General features: G+C 33.6%; 1 long non-coding RNA gene across 5 annotated transcripts in view; it reads right to left on the bottom strand.

Moving 5' to 3' along the window:
* LOC147916110 (uncharacterized) overlaps positions 1–14,602 on the bottom strand; it is a 345,132-nt gene that overhangs the window by 283,832 nt on the left and 46,698 nt on the right. The window contains exon 4 of one of the 5 annotated variants that reach the window (XR_015553351.1): positions 11,803–11,950. The exons of 3 other annotated variants lie outside the window; for them this stretch is intronic. This is a non-coding gene — a long non-coding RNA (uncharacterized LOC147916110). Of the gene's footprint in view, positions 1–11,802; positions 11,951–13,195; positions 13,758–14,602 lie in introns of those variants that run through there. One more of the 5 variants, XR_015553349.1, reaches the window with a different exon arrangement.

Genomic DNA, 14,602 nt, shown 5'->3' on the forward strand with positions numbered 1-14,602 from the left:
TTACACATATTGCAACCAATAGAACATGTATTGCTTGCTTACTTTCTTACTCTTTTAATGTTGTTAGAGAGCAGAGTGAGTCCTGTCCTTTGAACTTGCCTCAAATAAGATAAAAGTTATTATGACTGTTATGGCTGTTACCAAGGCTTATTACTTGTCTCCCAAGGAATGTCATAAATTTACTTCTAACATCTCTTCTATTAAAAAGTTGCCGCCAGTGTATCTGAAACATGCTTAAGTCTCCCAGAATAGTTGGAGGAAGAGTTACAAAGATTTGAAAAACAAACCAAAAAAAGACCACACCAGCTTAAATAATCACTATTAATATTTTATTAATGCTTACTATTTTTCTGCACGGAGATTAAAGTGTCAGGAGAAATATTCATTGATTGGTCTCCATCTCCTAGCATCCTGACTGCTATACAGAGGCAAAATTGCCCTAGCCCAACTATGTTAGTCTTCTCTGATTTTGGTAAGGCTCTAACCATCCTCCTCCTTGTTTTAGCTATGTATCTTCATTTCCCTTTTTTTTTTTTTTTTTGGTCAGGAAGATCGGCCCGGGCTAACATCCATGCCTGTCTTCCTCCACTTTATATGGGACGCCGCCACAGCACGGCTTGCCAAGCCGTGCGTGCGTGCGCGCCAGGGATCCCAACCAGCCAACCCTGGGCCGCCGCAGCGGAGTGCGCGCACTTAACTGCTTGCGCCATGGGGGCGGCCCCGTATCTTCATTTCTAATTTCACACTAATCCTCTCAATTAAGGACATGGATTTGAAATAATTTTTCTGATTTTGACTTCATCACTGAGAAACAACTTCTATTTTTCACCTGCTTGCTGGAAGTTGGCCAGTATCTAATAATGGGAAATTTGAGCTGTTATGGGCTATAGTCTAGCCCTTGAATTAATGAAGACCAAGCGAGGTCTCAGGGCGTGCTCAATTGTTTTATGGAGGAGGTAGCACACAAAAAGGGATTTCCCTTTATTATTACTTTCTCCAAAGGCTTTATCATCTGACCTTGCATATTCATTTATTCACTAATTCTACTAATATTTAATGAGTGCCTTTTCTGTGACATGGAGCTTTCTAAGCAGTGAATAAGATATGTAAATTCCCTGCTTTCACGAGGATGAGACAGACAATAAACAAGTAAATAAATGTATAATGTAATATTAGGTAGTGAAAACTGTTATGAAATATGTATACTTTGTTACATATTGTTTTCTTAAATATCAATTCACTCTAGATTTTAAAACTCTCATGACAATATATTAAGATAAAATCTTTGAAAAAGCAAAACTTTTAGATAATTTGATCAGCCAGATCAATTGATTCTAAGAATATCATTACATCTCCTCAGTGCTAAGCTCCCTACTTTTACATTCCCATCTTAGTCCTGATTAAAATGATAAGATGCAGATTTGGATATATCAGTTCTAGATAGCCGCTTAGAGCAAATCTCATCATTCTACATGATAACCCTCCAATTATAATGAAACATTTCTCAAAATTAAATTATATTAAATTTAATTTGTTTTTAGCCACATTATCTTGGTTTTCTCTCCTCATCTAACACGGGTTATGTAGCCAATGTTCTATTGATGACCAGTCTGTATTAGAATAGTCATTTCCCTAATTCAAGCAGAGAAATTACTTTATGTAGCTAAAAATCATTCAGAAACCATATGATACTCTTCTCTGATATTACATTCATTGCCAATATCTCCACATATATGTAGGTAACTTTAAATTTCTAGTTTTTTATTTGTTTTCCACATGAAATTCTGCCAAGTTAGTTTTTCCAGTCTTACTCAAATTATAAAATACAAAGGATTTCATAAACTATGCTTTTTTATTAGTAGTTTTGGCCCCAAATTTGAAAATACTGAGATGTTTTTTATGCTCAAAACTCTTATGCTAAATACTATCTACTATTTTAGCACTTTCGTCATATTTAAATGATCAGTATTCCAATGTACTGAGAAATACTAGTGACGACAAATTTCACAAATAGAATCCTGAACTCCTTCACCAGAAGTCATCCTAAATTATGTCTTTTAATAAATAATTAATTTAGATTAGCCTTGAAGTTATCACTGGCTATCTTGAACCGGTGAGAGAGCTGCTAATGAATAATGGTATTAGTCACTGTGTGTACTAGGGGTATACGGCAGGGTGAACTTTTAATATAATATTAAGTCCTACAGAGACTATCTAAAGAAACATCAAATAAGCAAGTCCCAGAGAGCTAGGATGAACTAACTCCTATCCTATTGCAATAATCTGTGGATTTGTGATGGCAGCTGAGTACCAGGGATCCTGAGAGGAGCTTAATGGTAGTGTGACCGTATGGAATAGTGCCAACTGTTCATGTTTCCAGGACTTTAGAAGTGTATAGCTTTGCTAAATAATATAGCAACCATTTGGCTGAGGAAATGTTGAAAAACTTTCAATATTATGTCACAAGTTCTGTCAGTGGGAGAGCCAGAAATAGATTTTACAATCTTTTTAAAATTTCCAAGCCCATTAGTTAGGTCTCCACTTAAATATTACCTTACAATATGAATATGAGAATAATGAATGCATTTTAAAAATTAAGATGATATTCACATAACATAAAATTAACTATTTTAAAGTTTAACATTCAGTGGCATTCACAATGTTGTGCAACTACCACCTATATCATCTTCAAACACATTTTCATCACTCCAAAAGAAAACCTCACAGCCGTTAAGTAAACACTACACATACACACCTCTTCCCCAGCACCTGGCAACCATCAGGTGACTTCTGTTTCTATGGATTTACCTATTCTGGATGTTTCATATAAAGGAAATCGTACAACATATGACCTTTTGTGTCTGGCTTTTTTTTTTCACTTTCCATATTATTTTTAAGGCTCTTCTACATTGAGGCATGTATCAGTACTCCATTCCTATGTATGACTGAGTAATATTCCATTTTATGGACATACCATACGTTGCTTATCCATGATCTATCGTGGATAACTATCCACGCTATCCATGCTATCCATGACCCAACTTTTGGCTACTGTGAATAGGATTGCTGCAAACATTGGTGAATATGTTTTGGTTTGGAGATCTATTTTCAATTATTTGGGATATATACATAGAGTAAAATGCTGGGTCCTATGATAATTGTATGTTTAACTTTTTGAGGAACCACAAAACAGTTTTCCACAGTGACTGCATCATTTTTATTCCCACCATCGATGTATGAGTGTTCTGATTTCTCCATATCCATAACAACACTTCTTACTTTTTGTTTTCTCTTTTAATGTATTATTGTTATTATAGCCATTTTAGTGGATATTTTGATAGGTTTGATGGTGCCCCATGGGTCTTTTAGGCTCTTCTTACTTTTTTTCATTATATTTTTTCTTTCTGCTTCTTGGACTGGATAATTTCAATGATCCTATCTTTGAGTTTACTGATTCTTTCTTCTGCTTGCTCAAATCTTCTGTTAAAACTTTCTAGTAAAATTTTCATTTCAGTTATCGTATTTTTCAGCTCCAGTATTTCAATTTGGTACCTTTTTATAATTTCTGTCTCTTTACCAGTATTCTCTATTTACTGATGGACATTTGAACTGTTTCATTCTCCTGATTTTGTTTAGCTCTTTGTCCATGGTTTTCATTAGGTCCTTGGACATACTTAATACAGTTGATTTAAAGTCTTTATTTAGTAAATCCAATGTCTGTGCTTCCTCAAGAACAATTTCTGTTTATTTCTCTTGTGAAGGGCCACACATTTTTGTTCCTTTACATGCTTTTTACTTTTGGTTGAAGACTGAACATTTTGAATATGATGAAGTGGTAACTTTGAAAGTCAAATTGCCCCATCTCCTTAGGGTTGGTTTTTGTTTCTTGCTGTGGGTTGTAGTTTTTTGTTTGTTTAGGGACCTTTTAAAACAATTTTGTTAAGTCTGAATTAATTGTCATGTGCAGTCTCTGACTTCTCTACTCTTTAGGTCATGACCAGCTAGTGTTTTGATAGGGATTTCCTTAAATGCCTATAGCCAAAACAAACAAAAAAAGACATGAGAAAAGAAAAACCTCTCCCAGTCTTTGCAGATTGGCTTCAATGCTTAGCTAGCTATGTACAGCTCTGCCTTACTCTTCACTTCCTGCTTGCACTTAGCCTAAATATAAACCAGAGGTGAAAGCTGAGGGTCTCCTCAGGTCTTTTCTCAGTATATGTCCTGCCTTATGCATGCACATGGCTTTCTAAATTCCCCTGTATATGTGGGCATTTTTTTCGTGTGTGTGAGGAAGATCAGCCCTGAGCTAATCCTCCTCTTTTTGCTGAGGAAGACTGGCTCTGAGCTAACATCTACTGTCAATCCTCCTCCTTTTTTTCCTCCAAAGCCCCAGTAGATAGTTGTATGTCATAGTTGCACATCCTTCTAGTTGCTGTGGGCATTTTTAATGCCCTAATTTCCCAAAGAAACTCTCTGCCCAACTTTTCCTTCTAGGCATTTGGTGTACCTATTGTTTGCCTCGACTATAATGTTTTACCTTAGTCGGCAGTGAATTGCTCATTTGCCTTGAAATGTTTTCAAGGACCATCCTCTTTAAAGCTGCATTCTGCTCTGAGAGTTCTGAATTAGGTGACACAAAGGGAAGCACTTTGCATCATCCCTTCAGGTAACGTCTACACAGGTTAAAACAGACAAGCACAATTCTTTGATAATAAGGTCTTCTCTGCTCTCTCCAGAACCAATAATAAGGATCCTACACTAGAAACGGGAGTTGCCATCTTCAAGACTGCTGCTGAGCCAGGAATGGGAGTGGTGGAAGACCAAACAAAAATGTTGCAAAGTTCTCTACTGTTTTTAAGTCACCTTTTTCTGATTCAGCATTTTCTTGGACTGTTATGCAGAGTTCCTAAAAAGTTGACTGTGACAATTTTTGTTAGATTTTTCAGTGTGTCTGTGGAGGGTCAGGCCCTTGAAACTACCAAATCTGCCATTTTCACTGACATCTACCACATGCATTTTTAAGGCTCATTCAAATAACATTAGGCTCTAAACATTGTTGGTGTAGTTCCTTCTATGCATTCATTAAAAAGCATGTGCATTATAATAATATAGCTTTGGCCTTATCTCCTAGGAACACAAATCAGAAGAATAGCATGAATCATATGATCATCTCAATAGAGGCAGAGAAAGCATTTGACAAAATTCAACATCCATTTATTATAAAAACTTTCAGCAGAGTGGGTATTGAGGGAATGTACTTCAACATAAAATAGGCCATATATGACAAGCCCACGAACTATCATCATACGCAATGGTGAAAAGCTGAAATCTTTTCCTCTAAGATCAGGAACAAGACAAGGATGCCCATCTCACCACTTTTATTCAACGTGGTATAGGAAGCCCTAGCCAGAGCAATTAGGCAAAAAAATAAAAATAAAGAAATAAAAGGCAACCAAATTGGAAAGAAAGAAGTATAAGTGTCAGTATTTGCAGATGACGTGCCGTTCTATATAAAGAGCACTAAAGATTCCACCACAAAACTGTTAGAACTAATAAATGAATTCAGTAAAGTTGTAGGATACAAAATCAATATACAGAAAGTTGTTGCATTTCTACACACTAATAATGAACTATCCAAAAGAGAAATCAAGAAAATAAGCCCATTTATAATTGCATCAAAAAGAATAATATACCTAGGAATAAATTTAACCAAGGAGGTGAAAGACCTGTATACTGAAAATTATGAGACATTGATGAAAGAAATTGAAGAACACACAAATAAATGGAAAGATACTCTGTGCTCATGGTTTGGAAAAATTAATACTAAATACTAAAGACTTGAATGTAAGACCTGAAACCATAAAACTCCTAGAAGAAAACATAGGCAGTAAGCTTCTTGACATTGGTCTTGGCAACAATTTTTTGGATTTGACACCAAAAGTAAAGGCAACTAAATCAAAAATAAACAAGTGGGAGTACATCAAACTAAAAACCTTTTGCACAACAAAGGAAATCATCAACAAAATGTAAAGGTAAACTATTGAATGGGAGAAAATATTTGCAAATCATTTATCTGATAAGGGGTTAATAGCCAAAATATATAAAGAACTCAGACAACTCAATAACAAAAAAACAATTTGATTAAAAATTATCAGAGAATCTGAATAGACATTTTTCCAAAGAAGACATACAGATGACCAACAGGTATATAAAAAGATGCTCAACATCATTAATCAGCAGGGAAATGCAAATCAAAAACACAATGAGATATCACATCATATCTGTTAGAATGACTATTATCAAAAGAAAAAGAAATAACAAGTGTTGATGAGGATGTGGAAAAAAGAGTACCCCTGAGCACTGTCGGTGGGAGTGTGAATGGGTACAGCCACTAAGGAAAGCAGTATAGAGGTTTCTCAAAAAATTAAAACTAGAACCACCATATGATCCAGCAGTTCCATTTCTGGGCATTTATTAGAAGAAAACAAAAACATTAATGCAAAAAGATATATGCACCCCTATGTTCACTGCACCATATTTACAACAGCCAAGATAAGGAAACAACTTAAGTGTCCATCAGTGAATGAATAGATAACGAAATTGTGATATATGTATATATGTGTGTGTGTGTGTATATATATATATATATATATGATAGAATATTATTTGGCCATAAAAAACAATGAAATCTTGCCATTTGCAACAACATGGATGTACCTTGATGGCATTATGATAAGTGAAATAAGTCAGACAGAGAAAGACAAATGCCATATAATCTCACTTATATGTGGAATCTAAAAAAACCCAACTCATAGTTACAGAGAACAGATTGATGATTGCCAGAGGCAGAGGGTGGGGGCCGGGCGAAATGAGGGTAGGTGGTCAAGAGGTAGAAACTTTCAGTTATGAAATAAATAAGTCATAAGGATGTAATATACAGCATGGTAACTATAGTTAATACTGTATTGCATATTTGAAACTTGCTGAGAGAGTAAATCCTAAAAGTTCTCATCACAAGAAAAAGAATTCTTTATGTATGGTGAGGGATATTAACTAGACTTATTGTGGTGACCATTTTGCAATATACACAAATATCCAATCATTATGTTGTATACCTGAAACCAATATAATGTTGTATGTTAATTTACCTCAATAAAAAAAAGAAAATTAGCCTAAGTTAATTGCTTGTAAACCAATTAAAAAACAAGAAAGAATAATATCAAGAAACATGTGCTATTTTCTATTTTGTAATTTTTTTCAAACTCTTACCTATGGGAAATGCATTGCATATTCAAAACTTCAAATATGCAAAGATATAAATATAGATAACAAGCCACCACAATCTTTTCAATTTCTGTGGTTTTAAAGCATTCTAAAATGTATTGTCGTAATTTTCTATATAAATATAGAGTACACTAATATAATTTTTCATTTTGATGATGTCTTACCTCCAATCCTTTCTCCATTCTGTTGTTTAGAATTTTTAAGCATTTGTGTTTAGAAATTCTAAGTATTTCCGATCTACTTTCAGTTATAGACATTTATCACTGAAATGAAAATTATATCCCAAAGAAACTAAGAGCCACTCAACTTTATTGAGTAAGTATTTAATTGCACAGTTACTCTATCAGCTACTGGGTTAGGCACTGGGAATACAATGATGAATGAAGTATGCCCTTGAAGAAGTTCACAGTTAAGCAGAGGAAGGTAAAGTAAATTGATGTGAGCCTTTAGTGGTCCCAGGGAGAAAAACCTTAGAACTTATAATTCTGAATAAAACTTTGATAGCCATGCTAAAATGCTTTTCTTTCTATTTTCTTTCTTTTATATAATGCAGAAAAATACTGAGTCCATTTGGTACGAATTTCACTTCCCACACATCATTGTTTTATTGGATGTTTGAAAATTAGCAAATACAGCAACATATTAAAATCATGATCCTAACGGCAAAGTAGAATTAAATCCAACATAATATAACAGATAGTCTCAAGATTCTTTATAATAAAACATGTTGCAAACAACTAGATTCACCAAGCAGCAATAACAATGAGTTAACCAATCAAATAAACTGTATAATGATTCGATTTTTAAGTGAAAAGGACAATTTTCATAGCCTTAGCATAGGTACAATGCACTGTCTTGTTCTAAGAATAAAATTAGGAAATGTCAAATTCTGACTTCATTTTAGACAGATCCATTTATAATAGAGGAAGATAAGGAAGTAAACTGAAACAAATCTGTAGATAAAAATTTAAATCCTTTGTTTCAATTCAAATCCACTGAAAATATTATTATCCTTACTGTCTTTTTTTTTAAATTCATTAATCACAAAATACAAATGTTAACAACAAATATCATTGTATTCATGCAAGTTCTAACTCTGGGTCCATTTCTTTAATTGCACTTACTTTCCTTATAATGATATTTTATTAAAAAAAAAAATGAACAGTTAATGAGAACAATTTAAACTTATTTTAAATTTTTTAAACTTAAACTTCCTCTATTTGACAAATCTCTTGTTGTTCCTGTGCCACAACCTGAAAACACAACTCTTTACATACTTAATTTTTTCATGTAGTTATTCTTTGAAATAATTAGTTTTCTGTCTAATACACGGCTGATAACATGTCATAACGTAGCTTGTCAAGTGCCAAATGACTCTCCAAATCATTCAAGCGTTAGAAGGAAATGAAATCATTCATCTAGATACATTTTTGTATAAGTCAAACTCAAGAACTCACAGAATAAAGTGAGTGTTAGTGAAGGCCATATTTAAAGACATTATCTAATAGGAGCATTTTTGTTAATCTAGCAACGATAATAGAGATCAGTTATTTTAAGTTAGAACAAATATTCAACAAGAAGAAAAGCATCTTCTTGTATAAACACAAGATTTCAGCTTTTGTCATTAACTTATATCCTTTATTATTCTGTCATTATTGTGTTATTAACCATTGCTTTCCCCTCCACTTAAATAGACTGTTTTTAATAGCAGTTTTAGTTTCACAGCAAAATTTAGCAGAAAGCACAGAGAGTTCCCATATATTCCCCCCTACACACACACACATAGGCACACAATCTCCCCTATTATCAACATTTGTACCACTCTGGTACGGGATGCTGACAGTAAGGGAGGCTGTGCGTGCGTGGGAACAGGGGTATATGGGAACTTCATTTTGATGCAGTTTTATTTATACACCAACAGGCAATTTCTTATCTGCAACAACTCTTGCATAAACGTAGACTGCATCAACTAATAGAAAATTTAAATGTGATTTTGGTCTCACGTCATTTTTCATTTTCTTTATGTCAAAGTATAAAACTGACAATGCTTATACTTCATGTAATTTTTGTTAAAAAATGTATGAAAAATGTAACTTCCCCCCAAATTAATTTTATTTGTTACATTTTACTTTTTCTCTTCTCAACAAAATATTTTTGAAAATCTCAAAAACTAATGTGAAAGCCATTTTCAATTACTATATTAAATATTGATATTTAGGATGATGATATTTTCTTCATAAATGAATATCCACTCATCTTTGGAGGTGTCCAGGCATTTTAATCACATAAGAAATCTCATAACGTTATAATATAATTTAAAATGCAATTAATATTTTTTTTGCAAAAGAAGTGGATATGTTTCCTCCAATATATATTTTAAAGTTCATTTTGTGCTATAGTTTATAACTTAATTAGAGTGAAAACATAATGCTTTCGTTGGTTTATAGGATTTTTGTCTATAAAACAGACACAAAATGCCCAATAAGTTTTTGCTCTAATTATGTAATAATGTCTTTCACAACAGAATTTAAACATTCAAGTGCATTTTATCTTCTTGAGATTTCATAGTCTAGAATTAAGGTAATCCAAAGGCTTTTATCTACCTTCTATTCTTTACTTTAGCAGCCAAAGTTATTATAATTTTCATATAATTTTTACATCAAAACTCAATTCTTTGGATAGAAATTTTCCACTGAGTTTAACACTGATAACACTTGTTTCTGTCAGAAAGCCATTCCTGCTCAATTCTTTTATTTTACTTTTGACTTGAAGGCTTATCCACATTTGCCTTGATATAAGGTTGTTAACAGAAACATATTTGAACATTTTATTAAAACAAACAGTATTTTTTATGTAAATATTCATATGGAAGAAATGTCTATCTCTGTAAGTGTTCAAAAGTAATACATGGTTATCACAACCTGACTGACTTCAGATTCGTGTCAAGAGATCCTATGTGGGCAATTATTTTTTCTAAAAATCACTGAATTTCAATATTAATATGATGGCATAGAAATCATCATTACATAATTTTATTGACTTTTTCATGTTCATAATTTGATGACAATTCAGTCATCAAAATCATACTTAAAGATTTTATTGTAGAAGTAGTTAAAACACTTATTAAGATAATGGTATTAAATTTTACCAAAATTTTCAAATATTGTATATTTTTGAAGATACATTTACTCAACAAATATTCAGTGAGCACCTACTTATTCTCAGCAACTGTTGGGGACAAAACATTGACCAAAAGAAAAGAAAGTCCTTGAATTCAGGGAGTTAGTTATCTAGAGTGAGGTCTGCAAAATAAGCACAAAAAATGATAGCATGTTAGATAATGAAATGTGTGAGGGAGACAGATAAATCAGGGAAGCGACAGGTAGACATGAGCAACTGGGGTGTTTGGTGGTTATTTTTTTATAGGATTCAGATTAGATCTCATGAGAAAGAGGTGATATTTGAGTAAAGACCTGAACAGATGAGTGAACAGGTTGTGAATGTCTGGGATAAATTTCTTGGTAGAAGAAACTGCAAGTTTCTGGCAAAAGGCTCTGAAGCATGAGTATGCCTGCAAGGATTGAGAAAAATGCAAAAAGGTCACTTTTGTGCTCACTGAGTGGGAGATTATCAGGAAAATACATCTGAGATGCAACTGGTTGGATGGAAGAGGATAAAGAGGGTCACCGTAAATAATTGCCTTTTACTGTGAGTGAGATGGGACCCATAGCAGGATTTTGAGCAGAGGAATAACATGGTCTAGGTCACTAAGATTTCTTTGGCTGATGTGCTGCAAATAAGCATGTAGTGGAAGGCAAAGGTAAAAGCAAGAAGAAAGGTTAGGAGGATATTTCAATAACCCTGGAAAGAGATGATGGTGTCTCAGACCAATACAGTATGAGTACAATCATTGGTTAAAAAATCTACAATTTTTGTGAATGAGTTAAGCAATATTCCAGAAAGAAATCTATATACAGATCTTCCTCGACTTAAGGTGGAGTTATGTCCTGATAAACCTAGCCTAAGTTGAAAATATCATAAGTCAAAAATGCATTTAATACACCTCACCTACTGAACATCATAGGTTAGCCTACTGTACCTTAACCATGCTCAGATCTCTTAGATTAGCCTATAGTTGGGCAAAATCATCTAACACAAGTGTTGAATAGCTCATGTAATTTATTGAATACTGTACTGAGAGTGAAAAACAGAATGGTTGGATGGGGACAGAATGGTTCTAAGTGTATCAGTTGTTTACCCTTGTGATCTCGGGGCTGACGGGGAGCTGCGGCTTGCTGCTGCTGCCCAGCGTGATGAGAGAGTATGGTACTACATATCACTAGCCCAGGAAAAGATCAAAATTCAAAGTACAGTTTCTACTGGATACATATTGCTTTCACACCATTGTAAAGTCAAAAAATCATAAGTGGAACCATTGTAAGTCAACGACCATCTGTACATAATATTATATTTTGTACTAATATATGCATATATGTAAGAAAATAAATTAACACATGGTCCTATAAATAGTTGCAATTTTTACTTTTTGAATGAATAAATCTTCTGACAGAAGAATAGTGTCTCTTTTCATCTGGTCATGGTTATATCTTTCAAATTATTTACTGGTCCTCTTCTGTCTCCAGGCCACTCCTCCCATATTGGTAGGCTGTAATAATTCATATAAAATCTCATTTCTAATTAAAATTTTAAGATGAGGGAAAATATGGGTGTGTGTAGTTTTAACCAGACCTGTATAATTCAGTTTCTGCAAATGTAATTATTAAAAGTCAAATACAAAAAGAATTTTCATCCATTTTACTTATAAGACAGCTTTGCCTCTGCTAATATCCCATACAGACCGAATGGCTTTTATTTATTTTTTAATGGTTCTACCTATTGCTTTACCAAAAAACTTTTTTGGGGGTATTTTATACGGACTTCTGGGAAAGGATGTATACTTTACATTAGTTTGGGAGAGAGTAACTTCCTTTCTTTTTCAGATCACCATGGTCAGAATTATGAGGGCAGATGATTCCTCCTCTGAATAAAATGTGTTGGATGGCAAATTGTCAAGTTGGCATTACTACTTCCCCCAGAAGCTGGTGAAATTGTTTCCCATAATACCCTCCCTATATTTTTCCAGGTTAGACTTGGCCGAGAAAGGAACACAGCAAGATTTGGAAGGCAGAAAGGAAGCAGAATTCATTACTCTTGGTAGGTTGTGGTACGCAGACATGATGATAAATAGGGGCAACTATAATGTATTTCCTCCTGCTGGCATTAGAGGTGACCAACCACAGCCCAGAGCCTGCTACCTAGAGCTATAAAAGTGACAATTCCCTAAGAGGCAGTGGTTTTCACAGAGGAAGCAGCTTTCTTAAAGGTGGTTTCTTAAAGGTTCTGTATCTTCACAAGCTGCCCCTTCATGGTTCCATTTCAGCTTCCAGATATGCAGAGTTTCTCAACTTTCCCGCAAGTTCCAACTTGTCCACCACTGCTGATGCTTCAGGCAGGTTCTGTGACTGTTACTCTGATTCTCTGACTCCCCCTTTCCAGACTTTCACTTCTCAGCTCCTCCTACATTGCTGTAAGCTCTGATTTCCACACTAAATTCCTCATTCCAACAATACATCTACTGACACACACGATTATACACTTCTGACTGAATCAGCTGGTGTGAAAGAAGTCTTTTTAACCACTTCACACTGTATATTATGAAGACTATAGAAGCATATATAGACGTGTATATGTATATGTTCATCTTAAGTTTATAAAAAAGAAAAATGACCATTTATCATTGTCCTTCAAGATATTACTTATGTATGTGTAAGTCAGTCTTTATATGGAAATGAAACAAACAATATTGAATAGAGATGAAAAGAAAAACTACTTTAAAAACATAAAATGGCTTTTATTGACTGGCATGTATAATAATACTGTTAACATTTTCTGAGTGGTCACTATGGATGAGGCATGAGATTTAAAACTCGCCACAAGCTATATAGCAGATATAGTCATTATATCCTTAGAAGTGAAGAGATTAAGGCTTAGCAATGTTAAGGTCAACGAGATGGTGCAAAATATGAATCCAAATAGAATTATTCTAAAAACTGAACTACTTTATGGACATATATGGTGAACTATATGTTCTCAAGGTAAAACCTCAAGTAACCTAGAGGAAGAGATATACCATTCAGTAGCCTTAAATCAGTCCCCTCACTATCTTTAGCTGAACAATTGAGCAGCATTATATCCTGGCTTATATAACATGTTTAGGTTTGCAAAGATTTTGAATGTGGAAAATAACCTGTGCTACATAGACAACATACTTATTTCAGAAGTCAAGATCACTCCTATATTTCACAGACTCTCTGCTTACAAAATGGGCTGAAATAAAAAATATTGCTATGATATACAGAGAATCATCAATCCTGAGGTGAGTGCAGGCATTCTTTTCCCGACAGGAAATGAAACTGAAAGACACAGTGAAAACGGAAACCGAGTAAGTTCATCCTTTTCCTAGGTTTATTAAGCAAATGTCATAGATTTCTCTTAAAAATGAGCTCACCTCTTTCAACAGATTCTCTCATTCTGTCATCCAGATTACTGCTTAAAGTGATAAACTGTAGGATTTAGTGACTCTGAAGGAGCTATAAACTTCCAAATTTGCCCAATTTGTAGAATGAAATTATCATCAGCAGTAAGAGAATCTGTCTCATTTACTAAATCATATAAATATAAAATCACTAATTATTGGCACTCAAATAAAATGGTCTTCTGTCATATTTATTGGTTAATTATAGATTAAATGAGAAATTATAATCATAAAGCATTTTTACACTTATCATTAAGGAAGTGTCATTGTGCTAATTCCACAAAGTAAGATATTTATAGATATATAGAAAAATATAGTGGGATTATAACTATATAAGCTATATTTATGCCTAATTTGTAAAAAAATAGTTCTACAGCTCAAAATTTAAGATATGATGAAGTCATTCTGATAGATTCATTTGATAATTAGCCTACAAGGCTATATAAAGGCATATGAATAATGACTTATACAATTTCCTTTCTTCTTCAGGAAATAAAATATAGTATTAATATGTGTGTGTCTAGTTAAGTCATTTTCCAATAGAATAGTCTGCTGATAAAATAAATCCAGATTAAATAGATAGATAATGTGAGCACAGTTTTTTAAAAATTATGAACAATGGCACCTATGCAAAAAAAGTATTTTAAAATAAGTTTAAGACGAAGTTAGTTATTATACTCCTATCATGAACATATATTTCATCCTATACATGTATTAGACCTA

This window comes from Ceratotherium simum, chromosome 10, assembly GCF_057802395.1.
Source record: "Ceratotherium simum simum isolate JZ-2026a chromosome 10, ASM5780239v1, whole genome shotgun sequence".
In the NCBI taxonomy this organism is placed as follows: domain Eukaryota; kingdom Metazoa; phylum Chordata; class Mammalia; order Perissodactyla; family Rhinocerotidae; genus Ceratotherium; species Ceratotherium simum.